This window comes from Pipra filicauda, unplaced genomic scaffold (assembly GCF_003945595.2).
Source record: "Pipra filicauda isolate LSUMZ 115617 unplaced genomic scaffold, ASM394559v2 scaffold564_size293559_pilon, whole genome shotgun sequence".
NCBI classification, from domain to species: domain Eukaryota; kingdom Metazoa; phylum Chordata; class Aves; order Passeriformes; family Pipridae; genus Pipra; species Pipra filicauda.
The window spans coordinates 19251-39507 of NW_024104714.1; the positions used below are offsets into that span (position 1 = coordinate 19251).

The window sequence follows — 20257 nt, forward strand, 5'->3', positions numbered from 1 at the left end:
GCATATTCTAAAATGGCCTTGGGATACCCTTTCTTCTGAAATCCCAGGCGCTGCCGCAGTTCCTTGGCACATCAGAAGTCCAGAAGTGCTTCTGTTCAGCAACTGGCTACAAAAGGAATAAAACATTCACAAGGACTATCCACAGAACAATCTGGTATTTAGAAACAGTACCAATACATCATTACGAACAAGGAGAAAATCAAGAGCAATCCTCCCAGTTCCTGTAGGCTCAGAATAACCCATTTTTCTGTTCAGCTGAGTGAGAAATGCTCATCCCTCAGTCCCTAAGTGAGAGCTCGACTCTGTTGCCCTGCTCTGAACCATTCCTTGTCTTGCTTCCCCCCTCCTGCAGCCTCTCCCCTCCTCCGGCTTCCTTTCCTCTTCTCCTTTCATCTTTTGCTTCCTTGACCTTGATCTGGTTACAGAATTCAAAATAAAATAGTGGAAGTCAGTGATGTGCAATAAACTGATTTAAATTTATTAAGGAGCAGCGTTCCTGCCATGAATGTGGGATATTGCTCTGTCAAATCACTTCTGTAAAATGACTTTCCCCCTCATTGCATTGACACCACCATTTAAACAAGTGGCTCCTATCCAGGCCTCAGTGTGGACAAGGAGCATTTTTGGGAAAATCCAAAGGGGTGGGCTGAGGAGGGCAAAACAATATCAGTTCCTTACAGTTAATGAGGAAGTACAAACATCAAATAGTTCTAGTAGATAATTTAAACAATTTGAAAATATTCTCCACATGAAAAGCTGAGCATGCTAGAGCAGCCAAGTTATAAAATGGATCAACTCTCTCTGGCAATCTCTCGGTGGCACAGGGTATTTTTACAGCTGCACTCCCAGTGACCAAAGAGGGGAAAGGGCTGCAGCGTTACAGTTTCACCCCAAGTCCAACATTTCCGTCCCATCACCATTTTGAAATGACATTTTGGCACGTCTGATTTCCCATTATCAGCCAGTCCCTGACGGAGCTGTTGGACCATAAAGTGGAGGGTGGCAGATCCAGGAGTGATTACAGAACCAAAATCCAGAACTAAATATACCTGTTCCCTTGCAAGTGCTGGCATGGGGAGAGCAAAGTGCACAACCTAAACTAAGTGATAAGTGGGTTGGAGCTGGCAAAGTTGTTCATCTTTGAGCCACAAACCATTAGGGATTCTCCAAGCAGGGATCAGGGATGGTATCACAGAGACAGAAGCTTTTCCTCCTCCTCCCCACAATCCCAAGGTACACACACCTTGCCCACAACTCATGGAGTATTTCTAAGCTCTAGGAAAACACGATGAAATTTAAAGACACTTTCACAAGTTTTAAAAGATATTCCCAGTGGGACACTTCAGCCCATATTTAATGGGCTGTATTGAACAGACATTTGCAGTTTAAGAGAATGTTTTTTCCAGAGTCCATTCCTGCCCTGGAGATGTGTGGGGACTCACCACCAAAGCACAGATCCTTGGAGAAGGTGAGAATTCAAACATGAGCACTACAGGACTTCCAGAGCAAGGGGAATTTTGTCCACTATTAGCCAAAAGCAGTGTGAAGGGAAGTGCTATTGTACCAGACTTTGTACAATTTAGTTGAAAATTAGTTGGTTTTTTTTTACTCCCAGGAGTACTAACAGAGACCTGACCTTTAAGTAGTTCAGGGTAACTCAGCTCATTCCGACTGTTTCAAGGCTACCGAAAAACAAGTTTTAGCAAGTTACCAAGTCACATTCACTATTTTGGCATTAAACATGTGTCAAGTTTCTGTGCTTAGAAACCATAAAGAAGAAACTGTACTCTATAAATGTAATGTTATAATGTAAATAATAATGTTATAATGTTGTAATGTATCTAAACTGTAAATTGAAAAGAAACTAGAACAGAACTGAAAAATATTCCTCACATGACCTGCCTACTTCTTGTACACCAAGTTTAGCTCCTTATTCACCTTCTGCTGCGCCTCAAATCATTGGGTTTGAAACATGGTACCTACAATAATCTTTTGGAAGAGTCACTGAACGAAACTCACAGAGCTGCTCACATTCAGTTTCTCACTTAAGTCACATCATTTTACAACAGAAGTAATTTTTAGCACCACAAAACTACCACCCCACCTTTAACCTCCATATCCTGACCTGTGGCAACTTAAGAGCATGAAAACACTAAATTTTTCTGAATACTGAAATCAACAGACTTCAGATACATAAATGCCATGTTGGCTTTGGTACTCAAAAAGCTCAGGAAATTCCCACCCCATGGGAATTCTCAGCAATCCCTTAGATACACTTACTTACCTGTGTGTGAGCCCATGGTGGAAATCAGGTCACTAATTATTTTTATTTATTTATATTTAATGCAGATCACTCCTTGGGCACTGGCAGCACCATCCCATCAACAGCAGCAGACAGACACAGACGAATGTTCCACATGGATAAACATGTGACCTGGATCACTTTATCTCTGTCACTGCAGTACACAGGTACCAGCACCCCCCTCTCTCAAATTAACTGGTTTGTATAATTAAGTTCACGATTGAATCAGAATAACTGCTCTTAGTGCGTATTTAACTTCAAGTTGGCTACTTCTATTTCAGCCTTGCAATACTTGTGTATCTAAACACGCATCTGTTTCCCCAACAGCAGCTGGCCTAATAAAAGGTACTATCTCCTCTATAGATCTGGCCCTGCTTCACTTCACAAACTGCTGGCTGGAGCTGCCACACTGTTCTTGTTTCAAACAAATCAACAGCACTTTCTAAACTTTATTTAAAACCGTATTTTAACCCAGGTCAGTAAACCTAGTTAGAACTCAGCCCAACACAGCCAAGCCTGATGGTATTCATGAAAAAGACGAGGCAAACAGGAGGCTTCTGTGCTCAGAATCACATCAGTGTGCAGCATCCACTTTGGTGCTCTGGAATCTGTGGAATGCAAACCTGTAACCTTTGGCTGCAGTGGGTGAGAGGACCAGGGAAATGAACCATCCTGGGAAGTATGCAGGGCTTCAGAACTTCCATTTCCTCTAGGACAGCAGATTTAAAACCCTGAGTGCACAAAGGAACCAGTGTTGAGGCATAAACACCGTTCTGTTAAACCTGAAATAGATGCTGAGCTCCAGCCTGTACGTGGAGTGAGGTGATGCCATGCCCTGTGAAAAACTGGGAGCTCAGTGGCTCAGTGGCTGAGCTGGCCCTTGGTCTCTCGGTTCAGGAACCAGACTCTGATTCTCCAAATGACTCCACTGAAATACCCTAGGACACTCCTGTGTCCCTTTCCTCCCAGTTCCTCAGAAGAGGACAACTTCTTGTTTTAAGGAGTTTGGAGGTCTTTTGTTCTTGGGCATGTTCTTTGCACATGGGACAGTCCTCTGGGAAGATCTGCCCAGCAAAGAATGGCTGATGGCAGGTAAGTAACTCCAGAGGACTCCACTTGGGCGCTGGAATGGAAGAGCAATTTCACCTAACAAGCCGAAGGCCTGAAGTTCTACAAGCCACCCATTTATCGTTAGCATTAACACTCCCTTTCACAGCAGAAGGCATACAAAAGTGTGTTGTGCTTTGCCTGTGTACTCCAGAAATGCTGTACTTGACAAGATCATATATTTTGTAAAGACTGGGGTTTTGGACACCACTGTTGACAAGTTCACGTGCCAGAGATTTTGAGCCACTGCCTTCATGTACCATTAGTGTCATCCCCAGAAAGCATTTGTTGGCTGCTCTGTACTCACACCCAAGCTTGTACCTATGTTCAACACTTAATTTTTATTTTTATTTGCAAGAATACTTTCCGAGGATGCAAACTGCTTCACAAGCAGCCACCTCTTCCTTTGAAAAACTCCTGGTAAAGAGACTTTCCAAATTCTAAAATTTATATCTTCCTAAATTTTAGGTAGAGTCCACCAGAGGCTGCTGCAGAAGGGTGGCAGGCAGTACTCCAGCACTAGAGTTAAGCTTAGTGGAGGCAGATAAAACACTATCAGGAAGTACCATGGGTCAAACTGATCCAGGTCTGTGTAAATAACATATATAATTTTCAGAGTCTCTAAGTGTTTAACACATGGAAACTACATTGTGCCAATAAGCTCTCCCTGTTCCCCAATTTTAAATACATTTGTAAGCATCTAGATAAAAGTTTCTCATGAGCACTGTAAGAGCTGAGGTTTACAAAGTCAAAACACCAAGGCTGAAACTCTTTACAAAAAACTGCTGAAAAGATTTGCACATCTGGAAATCCTGAGCTGTAACAGCACCCATGAAAACTTCTGGCAGCAACCAAGGTAAACCTCTGCAGGGCAGGAAACAGGCAGGTACAAAAGCACACAGTATTTCTTTACTTTAAGTTCTCCATCAGACCATCAGGAACAGTATTTATTCCATTAGGAATAGTATTTATCTGCAAAGGACAAGGAGAAAAAGCATCCAACAGCTTCCCTTCCAATATAATTATGCAGGAACAAGGCAGACCCAGGGTGTCCATGAAATACGTGTTTCCTACTCCTAACAGATCTCTTCAGTTTCCCCAAAATGAAACCCTATAATAACAGAAAACAAAAGCTTTAACTGTACCATGCCATGAGAAGAAAGCAGATGTGTGTGGCCATGGCAAGGTCCCAGCTCACAGTCACAGCACTGACTCACATTGTCACTGCTATTGAAAACATTCATATTTCACAAGGATAGGAAGAGAATGACTCGGATCATGGAAACGTGAATTTGCACGGTGCAAATCTAGTAGGTGCGTTTTAATTCCCAGGGCTGGTGAAAACATTGAGACAAGTAGTGGGGTGCCAAACCCAGCAATTAATTCTACAAAATGGTTTTATTGTCAGTTGAGATGGTAGGTCAGCTGCAACAGAACACTCCTGAGAGGATAAAATTAGAAAACATTTACATGCACATTTTAGGGGAACAGCACCAACAGACTTTCCCTGCACAGAGGAGCACAGATTATCTTAGACTGGTTTTTGTGACTGGAACTTCAGCTGAGTGTTGAATCCAGGAGCTGACCCCCCTTCTCCCTGAGATGCTGAGGCTCCCAGCCACTTGTCATCACTGCAATTTATCACTCTAAACACAGTCACTGGTTTTGGCAACTGGGCCTTATTCACTCTTGGTTTTTTGGAAGAAGCTTAATATAGTTAACTTTCTATATAGTATATTCCTATACAAGAGAGAGTAAAAAATTCACCTACTCTGGCTTTCTGTTTTAACTCTTACCAACAGTAAAGTGTGAGATTTGGTCAGAAAACAACAGTGCTGCTGCACACACCCAACTCAAGCTCTCCATGTGCCTCAACGTGTGATTTACTCAGTGGCAGGGGAACAGATATGCACCAGGTGTGAGGGTAAGGAAAGAGCTCCCATTCCTAAAAATAGATACAAAAATTCTCATTTTGTCATGATGAGTCCAGGGCCTGCTTAGCAATTTTGTCATGCTCATCCATCACTTACAGTGGGTTCCAAGGCTTGGAATGCACAGTGATTCAGAACTTCAGTAGCTCATCCCTCACCTGCCACTGCCCTCAGGACACGTCCCCTGAGCTTGGCTGTCTGGACTCAGCTCATCTGAGCAGAATAGAAGGGGCCTGTGGGGAAGTCAAAGTACCCTTAGAGACTGAGACCCTGTGGTGACTCAACACTAACCTTGTCCTGCAAAATCATACAATATTTAGGTTGGAAAAGACCTTTTCAGTCTGAAAGGCTGAGAGAATTGGGATCGTTCAGCCTGAAGAAGGGAAGGCTTCAGGGTGACCTAACTGTGCCCTGCCAGTGCCTGAAGGGGCTGACAAGAAAGATGGAGAGAGACTATTTACAGGGATCTGGAGTGACAGGACAAGAGGGAGTGGCTTCAGACTGACAGAGAGTAGGGTCAGATTTGGATATTAGGAAAAAAATTCCTCTCTGTGAGGGTGGTGAGGCCCTGGCACAGGTTGCCCAGACAAGCTGTGGCTGCCCCATCCCTGGAAGTGTCCACAGTCAGGTTGGACAGGGCTTGGAGCAACCTGGGCTAGTGGAAGGTGTCCCTGCCCATGGCAGTGGGATGGAATGAGATGGGCTTTAAGGCCCCTTCCAACCCAAACCATCCTGGGATTCTATGATTCCACGAATCTGTGCTGCCTGGCAGGACAGGGAATGGCACCGTTCTTGAAATCCAGTTCTGCACCTTTCTGGCACTTTATTTCAACTTCTCCTTGCCAGAAAGCCAACAGCACCTTTAGCATGTGCTTCTACTTCCTCCTTGTTTTTGCAGAACTTCAGTATTTTTACACCATGGATATTAAGCACTGTTAAAGCAATGCAGCCCAAGAACAAATCAGAACTACTTGTTCAGTTCAAAATATCTCAGTTGTCTAAACTATAAAGCTCCAATAAAAAGAGTAGTTTCCAGACCGAGATGACCAAAGTCATCCTCATGCTGTCTTTTATATGCTGCCTCAGCATATAAAAGTGGAAAAAAACCCAAAACATGTTTCTCATGTAATGAGAAAGAGGTGTACATGTCTACTACTTTTATTTTAGAATATTAAATCCAACATAAAACATCACAGAGCTGTTGTTCTGGTACTGGGATGTCATAGCAAAGGAAAAGTTGAAAACCATTTGTCAAACTATCACTATTTTTCAGGAATTGCTGTTTCTACATCAAACATGATGTGCAACGTGTCTGGCTTGTCATTTCCTCGTGCAAGTGATGCTTCCAGATTTATTCTTGTCCCTCATCATCCTGCATATATTGCCTACAGGAAGGGGCCTGCAAGACTTTCTCCTGACTGATCTCAAACTGGTAGGAGAATTTAATCCTACTGCAAACCTCTCTTTTTAATTTTTATGTCAGGAACTGCACATCACTTATGTCTCAGGCAAATGAGAGTTGTGGTATCTGCAGCTGATAACCAATACACAGATAAACCAGGACATTCTTAACTGTGGAAGTGTCACAGAGCTGGAATTTCAGACAACCTGGAGCTCTGTACATGACACTGAGTATGCTGGATTAACACAGCAGGAAGATTAAAGCACAGCTACAACTCCTGGCCCAGATAAAACTTGCAGATTAAAGATCACGCTGTAGGTGTGTAAAACATGCTACCACTCCTTTCATTAGAAGTCAATCTAAAAGTGTTTCCATTAGACACTGCTGTGATTAAACACTGGTATTTGAATTCTCAGGGAAAAGGTGTCAGTGCAACACAAGATGCAGGGTTGTTCAAAGACTGTCTCATTTTTTAATACACACCTGCAAAAAACCTTGGCAACATTAACACTGCGATAATTTCTTCTCTCAAATATTTAGTGTACAAGGTCTGATTATTTAAAAATATAGAGATGTTTTCATCTCTCAAAGATATATGATTATAGTTGTTTGCATACAACTGCAGAAATGTGGTGAAATAAAAACAATCTGAAGAAAAAAAGACTTAAGAATAAGAAAACAAACAGAAAATGGGACACCACCTGTGTTTACTGAAGTTAAAGTCTTCATCTCAAACTTGATAATGTATTTTTCAGAAAAAGAGGAAATGCCAGCTATGATGAGACCTTAATTAAAATGTTTTAATAACATGATCTAGAGCTATTAGTGAGAACAAGGAGATGAAGAGACAAACTGAAGCTAAGGAGCTGGCTGAAATAAAGTAACTCATGTACCTGAAATAACAGGTTAAAGAGTTCACCTGGGAAGTGCCATAAGGACTTGTTATAGCAAAGACACTGGCTCAAAAAATGCTGATGAAAAGGTTAAGCACAAGGCATAAAAACAAATGACTGAGAACTGGCATCCTGGGAACAGAAGGAACTTCATGGGAAATCCATCAGTTTGAAATTAACATTTGACATGATATATTAAGGAGCTAATAATGGACTTGAGCTGTAAACTGGAAGCCAATGAGTTAAAAGTAACTTGGGAGCAAGATCTCCACACTATTCAATTACAGCCAACCAAAAGACCCCCAGAACCACCAGCCTATTGCAATGCCTCATTTTTGGTCAGGTATTTGTCAACATGTATTTTCACCTCCTGAAAGATTCTCAAGAGGGGGTTTTTGGTTTATTTTCCTTCTCTGGGCAGCTCCCCCTTAACGTCTCTGCAAAGTAAACATAGATCTTTCAGAGCATCTGACTTTACCAACCATGTTCCAGCCAGAACTGAGAGAGTATACATTAAGTTCACTGATCAGCATGACAGCTCTTAATCTCAGGATCTAATTAAAAGCAGAGATTACAATAATCAGGGCAGGACAGTAGTGCTGTATGTAAATTGATCTGACGCCACTGGCCACTTTTATGCAACACAAGATGTTCTTTGAGACCATTTACAGATACATAATTAAGATAAATGTCATTTTTTAAGGCTCTGTACCTTCCTACATAACTCAAATTTGCTGGCTCCAACAAAATCCGTGTTTCATGCAACAGCCAGACTCTGAAGAAAACTTTATCTGTGGAGAATTGTCTTGTTTTCCCCAGCCTTGACAGAGTTGTTGGAGTTTTGGTGTGATCATTTGAAGTCGGCTCTTTGGGAGAACAGAGTATTACCATTCACTGTTTCAAAGGATTCAGATTTAACTTGTTGCCTTTCTGAAGCTGCAGTGCAGGGCATAAAGTTTATGTGCCTAATATAGCTTTCACATGGTTGAATAAGCAAACCAGATAAATGCCACCTTCCCCAGCCTCCAGCACTTTCAACATTGCATTGTAGGAATCTCACATTAGTGCTCCATGTAACACATAAAAGCAAATTTTCTGACAGTACTTAAAACTGAGGCTCATTTAACAACATGAGCAGTAGCTGCTAAAAGGTCTTGTTCCACACTGAATTACCTTTATTCTCATAATAAAAATTAATGTATGAACTTCACTGGACAGAGTGTTTTGGGATATTTCACAGCAGATTCACTGCCCTGTACTTTGTTTTTCATCAGCTCTCCAAGAAAGCACATGATCAAACTACCAGATCTGTCCTGAAAGTAAGATGTTTGTGTCATCAACATATGAAACAAATCTCCATTTAAGGCTTTTTTTACTAGAATAAAAGCAACAAGTGAATTCATAGTTGTCACTGTATCCTTACACGTGGAAGTGCCTCAGAATGTAATCAGATTATAGGACTGATGTGTTACATCCCTGAGGCACACATTCAAATTTAACAATGGCAGTTTTCATGCATCATTTTTACGTGATCTCAGTAACTTCTTTACACGTTCACTCTGTGCAAACTCAGGTTAAATTTTCCCCAAATTTCTCAGTGTAGAAAAGCTGTTTCGTGACTGCTTCCCACTCTGTGTAATAAAAAACAAGGCTTCAGTTTTATAATCCTTGGTCTTTAAAAGCAGCAAAAAAAAAATACAATCGAAAATTAAATTCTTTTAAGTACTGCAAATTGCCAAAAAATATCCATAAAGTACTTTCATTTGTCACGTGGCAGCAACCTGCTGGTTTAAACTAATTCCAGAAAGCTATTTTTTCTTGTTTTACCATGGCTACCCACTGCATTTCAGTCTTCACTCTCAGAAAAGCATATCGATATAAACTCGGGAAAAATATACATGAAAGACTACTCAAGTCAGCCTCCTAAATTAGTCATGAAAGTAAAAATTTCCAAGCCCTTTTTGGTGCTAGAATGTGGAAGAAATATCAGGCAAAATGGCATGGGTTTTGTAACTCACACCAAAACGTTCTTGTAGGGTTACAAAAAATGGCAGTTTCTCTCTCACTTTTATTCCAGATTAACGAGGAAGTGTTATACTGCAATGAAATCCACGTTAACTATAAATAATGAATTTTTGTGCAGTGCAATGCAAATCTCAACTCTCCCCGCAGCACCCCAGCCCCATTAACACTTCAAGTGCTGGAAGCAACACCGAGGAAAAACCTGAGTGAAGAGCAGAGGGGAGAGATCACGGCAAAGCCTCCCATCCCATGCAATCTGCAGAGGAGAAAAGGCAGGGATAATCCAGACGGCATGGACTGCTGCCAGCTAGTCAAGGTGTCACAGACATATAAACAACAGCCACCTTCCCAACGGAAGCAGCTATAAAGAATCCTGAACAAGCTCAAGCAAGGCAGGAATGTGGTTGTGTCATCACCCTTTCAGCACTACGTGTACCCTTTATTTTCCTAATGACTCATTTATGCAGATAAATGCCTAAAAGGAGCTCTTCTTGGCCCCCAAACTAAAAATCCTTGTATTTATCTACAAATCACGTTATCAGGTGAGCAGCGACTCCACAGGCTGCAGCTGCCTGCCCTTGTATGGCCAATGCTGGGCTGGCAGAACCATATCCAAGGAGAGTTTTGTGGGGTTTTTTAAATGTAACATTTCACAGAAACTTCTCACAGTAGGTATTTCATAACAGGGGCATTTATCCACTTAAAAACCCCAAAAGAAAGACAGAAGACTGCAGAAACTGTCAGCTCACAGAGCTCCAACATTGCCAATATCTGTCCCTAACATGGGACCAACTTTCCCTTAACTCAGCAGTTATTCCCAAATGTACTAGTAATTTCCAGGATTCTTAGGTCTCCACAGGACATGGCATCTTCATGCTTCCAACACCTTCCAGCAGATTTAACTCTGGTAAGTATCACTGAAATTGTAGTTTTTCCATAACACACTCTTGGTAATATCCAAACACAAAATGCTTTATCAAGCACCATCTGTAGCTGTATTTATAAACTCAGATCTTCTTCAGTAGCTCTAACTATATTTCCACTAAAATATCTCTCACTACAATTACTATGTTCACTTGTACTTCTGAATATAAAACATTACACACAGTAAATGTTTATAATGTTATCACAGATGAAGTACAAAGTGTCCTTTTAGAAAGCATCTCTTCATGCTCTGAAATGCTTTTATTCAGCCTTCTTGTGTAGAGCAGGCAAACAAATATTGTGGTCAAATCACCCCAAATAATAAACCCCAAAGTGCAGTAGATGCACAGGGGACATGACTGAGCTGTCTGTGTTTGCTCCTCCACTCTTCCCCTAATGATTTACTCCCGGCCACTGTCACACACCACATGCTGAGCCCAACACACTTTTTGCAGTCCTTATTATCCCATCGTTCCCGTGCTCTGATAAACCGGTTCATGTGAAATAAGTATTTCACCAGCCCTGAATTGGAATGCATTAAAAACACGCTATCAACAAATAATGCACAGTTTAAGTCCCTTCCTTAACTTGATTAATTGGAATGTAAGAATTAAATTAAAAGCTGAGCGTTTACGGTTCCTGTCATCCCATTTTATCAGGTTTGCAGCTCTTCTCCTACCACCACCATTTCATTTAGGCACCTTGCACAAATCCCAGTACATTTGCTTTCATCCAGTGAAACCATTAGAAGAATCAATTTGATCTCCAAGGCAAGCTAAGAGTAATGGACTCCAATGTTTACTTAGCAGTAAGCACACAACTATTTAATTAGATCTGGATGCTGGAAACTGCATCTTGAAGGCAACAGCCGCAGTCACAAAGAGTGAGGAGTTTCAATCTGTTACAGAAATCAATGTTTTTAGGATTTTTTTTCTGCTTATAACTACTGACTTCCATATGGAAACGCTGTCACAGGTAGAGGCACCTCTCCCAACCGGTTTGGCTCCTGCAATCTCACACAATACTTCCCCAAGGGAAGGAGCAATTAAGCTGCTGCCCCTTCTCAGCCACACGCGATTCCAAGATCGATGTTGTATTTGAAGTGACAGACTGTGAACAGGCTCTGCAACTGTGGCATTTCATTTAGAAGGCAGTACTTGACACATTGAAGCATTTGGAATTCCTGAAGTCTGGCTGTCTGCACAGTTGCATAATTTGAGCAGGGATAACCTACTTATAACTGGGAGAGGGAGAAAAATGTCAACAGACAACCCCTTCTACGTCAGGGGACATCTCCTTCCTTGTCACGTGCCAGCAGAAGCATCACTGCTTTGTCACAGTTTGACTTTCTTCTTGTTTAAACTAGTGGATTACAATGCTGAAAGAAGTGATATATCTGGAGATATACCACCAGATGTTCTCCCATACACTCAGACATTCTCTGAGCCCACTGAAAAAGAAGTTTACCAGATGTAATGGCCAAGGCCGGTGAAATAAGTTGTGAAATAACTCACACAGGTGTGAAGGACCCAAGACCTGGTCCTGGTTACACAAACACCTCACACACCACAGGCACCACACATTCATTCACAAGGACTTAAAAATACTTTCAGCAAGTCATGGGATACAACCAAAACCAATGTTTGGGTGCTTGTTCAACCTCAGTCAGGGGGAAGCTGTATTTGCTTTTGATCCTCTTGGCAAACAGCTGACCAGACCCTCTGAACAGCACAATTCCCTACAGACACCACAGAATGAAACCACCCCTTTAGAAAGTGCCAGAGTTTATGATTAACCTCCTGTTGCAACAAACATGGCAAGGATTCAGTTTCACTCGCTCACTACTCCTCTTACGCACTGCGCAAGGAATACATAAGGACACTCTCCCCCCTCCAAGCCTCAGTCACAGAAACAGGAATTCTCTCACCCCGTAAACAAATCCAGTGTGATCCTCCCTCCTGACAAGTCAGCATCCCTGCAACACCCACCTGGGGAGACTAAAGTAGGGCTGGAAATTCCCTCCCCCTGGAAAGGGACTGCTTGGAGTGTTTGCACCAATTAAAGCTTCGGATTAAAACCAGCTGTTTAAATACAAGTAGTCTCGAGGGAGAGACACTTAGAGCATTGTAACTGGTTTCTGGAATAAACAGTTTGATATCAGTGGCAGCATTTACACTGGGAGAGCCGTGTCTGAGTTCTCAGGTTCAGTTCCACCTCCTTAAATAGCTGTACTTAAACCCAGGCAAGGTCCTCAGGTGCATCACAACTCAGACCTGAGTCATGTGTAGACATCAAGTAAGAGACCTCCATGGCAGAAGAAAAACACTTTGCACTCAAAATACGCCAAAGGCTCCTGGATGCTGGTCTGTGACCTGCCTGCACAGGAGTCATTCCCACTCAGCATCATCTTGCAGGGTCCACAGAGCAGTGCCATAGGTGTGTCCCACATGTGAAAAACAACACATCACCTTGTCTATAGAAATACTCAGCTGGGAGCCAGGGATCAGCTCAGGACAGGAACTGGGAGACCCGCACCTCAGGAAGAGCTGCCAGGTGGCTACCTGGGGGATACACCCCAAGGAAAATAAAATAAAAATTTTGAAAGGGAAAAGGAAGAGCCTCGTGCCAAGCAAAAGCACAGAAGGAAAGCAGGGGCAAACATGTAACTAGGAAACCTGAGAAACTCCCCATGTGGGTACAGCAAACCAAGGGCCTCAGCTGAGGAAAACTATGAAAGCAGAAGACTTCTAGAAACGTCCCAGGATGGTTTGGGTTGGAAGAGGCCTTAAAGATTATCTTGTCCAACTCCCCCGCCGTGGGCAGGGACACCTTCCACTAGCCCACGATGCTCCAAGCCCTGTCCAACCTGTCCATGGACACTTCCAGGGATGGGGCAGCCACAGCTTGTCTGGGCAACCTGTGCCAGGGCCTCCCCACCCTCCCAGGGAACAATTCCTTCCCAATATCCCATCTAACCCTGCCTTCTGGCAGTGGGAAACCATTCCCCCTTGAACTGTCACTCCATGGCCTTGTCCAAAGTCCCTCTCTCTCTTGGAGCTGGAGTGCCTGGAGTGCCTCCTTTAGGCACTGGAAGGGGCTCGGAGGTCTCAGAAAAGATCCTGGAATGGACAAATTATGTATATGACCAGAAAAAGAGAAAGTGATGGTATTTTAGACCTGTGGGACCTGCAGATACCCAGGCAGTACAAAGGCTACTTGATTTTACTCTGGTGGACTGTTCAGCAAAGAAAACCTCAAAGCCAAAGTGAAAAACCAAGGTAGGCTTAACCTGATAATATCACAGTGCAGGATCAACAGGGACCAGGAAGGCAAAAAGTGGGAATCTCAGCCATGAAAGGTGGAACAGGCAGCCAAGAAGAGACAAGCGGTGGGTACAGGGCTGACCTCCCTGGCACATGCAGCAGGGAAGAGCTGGGGGCAGGACCTGGAACAGCTGCCACAGGGCATCTCTGGGAACATCTGAGACATGAAAGGACAAAGTGGGAACCTTCTCCCTGGAAGCATGCAGGAGAAACGTCTGCCTGTCCCAAAGGCTACTGGTGAAACACTGGCTGCACCTTCCTGAGGTGTACAAACATACACAACATGGGATGCACCAGCTTTTGGCAGGAAATCAGTGGGATAACCCTCGTGTGTGTGTGGAGGAGACACACATCCTTCATCAGTGGGCAGAACAGGCTCCACAGCACAGGAGATGGGCTGGAGGAGTCATCCCTCGAGCTCTGGAGGAGGATACATCTACTTGGGTGGGGAAAAACTTAGCAGCTTTTTGTAGACAGGTAGGAGCCTCATGGAGTGGAGGATTTAACAGGCTCTGGAGGTCAAGCATGGAGTTGATTTCACCTTTACATGGAAATGGGGATAGCAGATTTTGTGAGGTACTGTGTGGGGAAGAGAGGCAACAGGCTCTGGGCAAGCAAGAAGCAGATTATACCCTCCCAAAACCTGCCAATGTTTATGTCTCTATAGCAATGTAATTCTGGATAGATGGAAGGAGAGCAGAAAAACACAGAGCAGGTCTGGGCAGGTGCATGGCCACAGAGGCAGCACAGCAGACCCCAGCAGATGGGCACTAAAGAATGTGCAGAAGGGGCTGTTGTAGGAAAAAACCAAACAACAACACAAGAACAGCAGGCTCTGCCCAACAACTCGTGGGAATCCCTCTAATTCCTCCCATAAGCTGCAGTGGAGGCAGCAGGTATCCCGTTGGGATGCAGGAAACAACACAACTGCCCCTCACACCCCCTGGAACTACAGGTTTGATGTGCACCCACGGGCCTGGGCAGTCACCCCTCAGGGCAGGGGACACCCAAGGAGGGGTGACACCGGGACAGGGGACAGGGGACACCCCCAAACACAGACACAGAGGCAGGGAACATCCCCGGAGGGAGGTGACACCCCCAAACAGTGGGACACGGGGCAGGGGACACCCCTAAACACCGGCACAAGGGCACGGCATACCCCCGGAGGGGCAAACACTTGCACAAGGGGCAGAGAACACCCTCGGAGGAAGGTGACACCCCCAAACACTGGCACAGGGGACACCCCCGGAGGGAGGGGACACCCTCGCCGCGGGAACCCTGCGGTGCGGCGCGAGGGTGACACGGCCCCGCGGGAGGGGGACACCCGGGCTGTGCAGCGCGCAACGGGATTCCCCGGGGGGCGAGCGCAGCCCCGGGGTCGCGGGGCACGGCCGGGAAACACCGGCAGGGGACGAGAATGAGGGGGGAGAGGGGCCGGGGCCGGAGCCCTCCCGCCCCCCGGCCCTGAGGGGAACCTGCGGCCGCCGCGCCACCGACCGCCCCCCTCCCGCCCCAGGCCTGGCCGCGCTTCCCGGTTACCTGCGGGCGGTCTGTGAGGCCGGGCCACTATCTGGGGGCCATGACGGCGGGACCGGGAGGCGGCGGGACGACCGGGATATTTGGGATTTGGGGGGGGGCGGAGGCCTCCGCCTCCCCCTCGGGCGGCGCGCGGGGGGCGGGGGGGGGCGCGCGACCCCCCCGCGCGAGGGGCGTGAGGGGCGCGCGCGCTGCGCGTGCACGGGGGGCGGGGGGAGCGCGCGCCGCCGGCAGAGCTCCCGCGCGCGCCCGCCCGGGCACTTTGTTTGTGTCCCACAATGCACCGCGCCGCCGGGGGCGGGGCCTCGCGCGTGCGCACGGAGCGGCATCGGCCGGCGGGGGCACCAGGAATGGGGGGATGGGAACGGGAACCGGGACCGGGGGGATGGGAACCGGGAACGAGAACCGAGAACAGGGGATGGGAACCAGGGACGGAGTCCGGGAACGGGAACGGGGGGATGGGGACCGGGACCGGGACCCAGGAACGGGAACGGCGGGATGGGGACCGGGACCGGGACCCAGGAATGGGAACGGGGAACGGGAACCGGGAATGGGGGGATGGGGACCGGGAATGGGACAATGGGGACTGGGAATGGGGGAACGGGAACCGGGAATGGGGACCGGGAATGGGGGGATGGGGACCGGGAATGGGACAGTGAGGACTGGGAATGGGGGAACGGGAACGGGGACCGGGACCAGGAACCGGGAATGGGGGGATGGGAACGGGAACCGGGACCGGGGGGATGGGAACCGGGAACGAGAACCGAGAACAGGGGATGGGAACCAGGGACGGAGTCCGGGAAGGGGAATAGGGGGATGGGAACCGGGAACGGAAGCCAGGAACGGGAACGGGGGGATGGGGACCGGGACCCAGGAATGGGAACGGGGAACGGGAACCGGGAATGGGAACCGGGAATGGGGGGATGGGGACCGGGAATGGGACAGTGAGGACCGGGAATGGGAACGGGGACCGGGACCAGGAACCGGGAATGGGGGGATGGGAACTGGGAACGGGGACTGAGAATGGGGGGACGGGGACCGGGAATAGGGACCAAAATGGGAACTGGGAATGGGAATGGGGGGGATGGGGACTTTGAATGGGAACCGGGAGTGGGTGGGACGGGGCCTAGTGCCACATAATGGGGTAACAGGGTCCTGTGGGTGTACCAGCATGGGGGTAATGGGGTCCCAGTGCACCCAAATAGTGGGAAAACAAGAGTCCCAAAACCATGCAAACCACCTCCAGTTTGCATCCCTCCCAATGAACTTTACAGTTAATGAGTCTCTCATTAATCCCCCCCCGATAATTTGGCCCAAATCTGCACTAACTCAGGCTAAAATCGGTTTAATCTGATGGGATTAACAGAACCCCTTCCTTGAAGCCTTGTTTTGCAGTGGGTTTTTTGTTGTGTTTGGGGTTTTTTGTGGTGAGCACTCAGTGAATTGAAGCAGGAAAGAGACTGAACAGCCATGGTCCAAAAATGTTAATCAGCAGGAAAAAATCTAAAACCAGTCCCTGGAACAGCCATGACAAAAAGAAAAGAAGAGGCCAAACTTCCCTTGCACTGTTGTGAAAACTCTGGGATTCATTTAGATGATTCCTTGCAAAACTGGGAGGAGAATCAGAGCAGAGAGTTGGACTCTGCTTAATTCCCTTTCACTTCCTCTTATCTTGGCTTTATATTCCCAGGGATCTGTATTGCAACCCTGATACACAGCAGCCTCCTGTTGCAACTCCTGTGTAAAGCAGGAGTAAAACAGAGCTGATTTCAGCCTATTATACGTGTGCAGGGGTTGTTTCCACTTTCATAAGACATAATTTTCAGGGAAATCCGCTCCTGGCTATCCATGGTAACTCCTGAATCACAGAGAATTAATACAACAACCTAAGGCTGCCATCCCTCACCTTCAAAATGCTCCGAAAAGTCTCGATCAAGGAGTGTTTGATGGTGAAACTGTTGTAGATGGAGTGATCTAAATCAGCCAAGAACCAATGCTGGTTCCTGTAGATGCAGAATCAGATTTGCCTTTTCTCACTGGCTCTGTAGATGTGGTTGTTGCATCTTTAAAATGGTTTCAAAATGATGATTTGTAACCATTTCAGGAATAAAGCATCAGGTGGGAGCAGCAGAGACCTTGGTCAGTGCTGTGGGTTGTTACACGTGCTTGTATCCAGCTCGAGACTTGCTCTGAGCAGGACACAAGGGAAATCAGGTCCAAACTACCCAAATTCATGTCTGGAAGACATGAAATTCAGCGTGGCCTGTGCCCTCACATCCTCCAAGTAAGGCATTCATACCACCAGCCTTTAAACCTGCTCCGTGAGGCCTGGAAATAAACCATAAAACTTCAAAATGAAGGACCACTGACTTTCTTTTTAAGGAATTAATTCATTAATAAACTGATCATTCCTGGATGCAGGAAAGATGGTAGGTTTGGGATCAGAGCACTCTATATATCATCACCATGGAGGGGCACATCAGCCTCCCCAGCCTGGCTCCAATCTCAGTTTCCTCTCCCTGCAGCAGGAAAGGCTGTTTACTAATAACAGTTTATTAGCCCTCGATACCTGGAGAGGTTCTCCAGTAATTCCCAGATCCATGGCATTTGCTGGAATAAACCAGGGAAGGAGCTGTATTGATTTCCACATGCTCAGGTTTCCCAAGCTACTGGGTTGTCCTTTATTACTCTGCTTTTTCTGTGGAGTTGCAGTTCCTCAGTGAGAGGTGTTGCAAGGAAATGCCAAAATACAGACTCCTGGTATTTTCCCGGTGATGGGTTTTGCTCTTACACACATTTTAGAACATCCTGGGATTGATTTGTGGACATAGGTGGAGCAACACCAACATAAACCCTGAGTAATTCAGTGGTAGAGCTGGTTTGTGCATCTGCCACCCATTTGTTGGAACAGAGAGGGAGCTCAGGAGTTCCTTCCTGAACTACCTGGAATTTGATGGATATAAATCACGGGAGAAAGCTTTCAAAGGGGTTCCCATCTGCAACATGAGTGGAGGCTGTGCCATCCCCTTAAAGTCTCCTTTGTCTGTCTAAACAAATCCTGATTTCCCATCCACCCAAGACTTCTCCCATCCATCCCTAGGGGGTGGTCCCTTGCTTTAACCCTTGAATCTCTCCCTTGTTATCCCCATTCAAGGAACCAGAAGGTGCAACTCCTGGCTGGAAGCTGGTTTATCCTCTTTTTGCAGCCTGTAGGGTGTGTTTTCCTGTTCTTCAGTTGCTCATGGAGCAAATCCTTAGCTGCTGGGAGCCGGCTCCTGGCAGGATGCATCCATTAACACCCAAACCAAATGACACCTTCCCTGCACAGCATTCCCTCCCTGACCCCATCAGCTCCAGAGGGAAAACCTCTTTGCTCCCACCCTCGAGGGCTTGCTGCCTACTCCTGAGTTACCACTGGAGAGCAGGAACTGTCTCTTTTGCATCCTCATGCCTGTTGCTCCAGGGCTCAGTTAATCAGCTTTAGCTCAATCCTGCTGACTCCTCTCTTCAGAAACTCCTGATTTTCTCCTGGCATTGGGAGGATTTATGTCCTCTCCAGGCCTGTGAATGCTTTGCCTGGCCCTCAATGAGCGTAGTCCTGTGGGTTGAAGCATGCTGGTCGGTAGGGGAGGAAGCTGAAGCAGGAGTTTAGGAGAGAAACCTGTTTTCTAAAATGCTTTGAATTGCAACAGCAATTTAGACCCTTTAAAATGCCAAGGAACCAGACTAGTTGCTTGGTCACCTGAAGATAAATTTGACAGGTGTCTGTATGGAAAAAGAGTGATCTACCAGAGCAGAGGAGTTGTAAGACCAAGATGGATGAGCTGAGCATGGGATAATGGCAGAAAAGGGACATCATGGTTCTAGGACATGTCAGGAAGGATGTTCCCGACAGAAATAAGGATGGATTTGTGGCTGGAGCACCAGGTGCTGGTGTGACCTTGCTGGGAGACTGTGGTCACTTCAGTCCAAGGATAATAAATCCAGCCCAGAGCTGAGGAGGGTGTTTTATGAGGTGAGCTTTGCAAACTCTAGCAAAATAAGGCTGGAAGAGGGTATGAAACCACCCTTTCAACACATACCTGGTGATGCTCATGCCTGGGGGAGCAGCCTCGGGCATCCTACATCCTCTGAAAGTGCCTTATAAGAGGAAATATGCCCATAAAATATAATTACCCCCAACTGGGGAGCAGCATTATGTGCAGCAAAGGCTGGGAGGATCCAGTCTGTAAATAATTTCCCCCTGATGGAACTACAGAGATGCATTTCTGCCCTCTGGTTTCCATTGCCTCTGGGGTACAACTGTGAATATGGTGACAAAGAACTTCCCGTAAGATTAACTTCTTGTCCCACAGTTTGCTTTCTTATCCCTCTATTCTTTTCTAAAATGTTAAATGATGATGGTTACGTTGCTATAATTAATTAAGGGCTTTTCCCCCAGCCTGGTAATATCCTGAAGCCTTTGGCATTGTTTGAAATTCCAATTATTCAACTCCAACCCAACAAAACAACAGAGTTGAAATGTGGGGGAAAAGCCGGGCAGGCTGTCACCTTAATGAGCTGAACCCCAGGAGCTGTCCGGGCGCCAGGGGAAGTCATGTGAAATGAATGTCACACCTGGTTATAAATAGGGTGGCAGGAGTCACTGTGCCCATGGACATGGGGACACGGCCCTTAACCCTTTCCCTTGCCCTCCCACAGGGGTGAACACAGGCAGCCTCTGCAGCATCCTTTTCCTGCTCCATCAGTACATGGAAATCCCCAATGTACAGAAAATAAACCACAGATGCTATTCAATGTTAGGCTGGGCTTTCTCC

The 20257-nt window shown here is 46.2% G+C and overlaps 1 protein-coding gene across 2 annotated transcripts in view; it reads right to left on the bottom strand.

Moving 5' to 3' along the window:
- ZBTB44 (zinc finger and BTB domain containing 44) overlaps positions 1–15608 on the bottom strand; it is a 32169-nt gene extending 16561 nt beyond the window's left edge. For both annotated transcript variants that reach the window (XM_027747424.2, XM_027747425.2), the window contains exon 1: positions 15444–15608. The gene's annotated coding sequence lies outside the window, so the exon portion shown is untranslated. The remainder of the gene's footprint in view (positions 1–15443) is intronic.
- Between the last annotated feature and the right edge of the window lie 4649 nt (positions 15609–20257).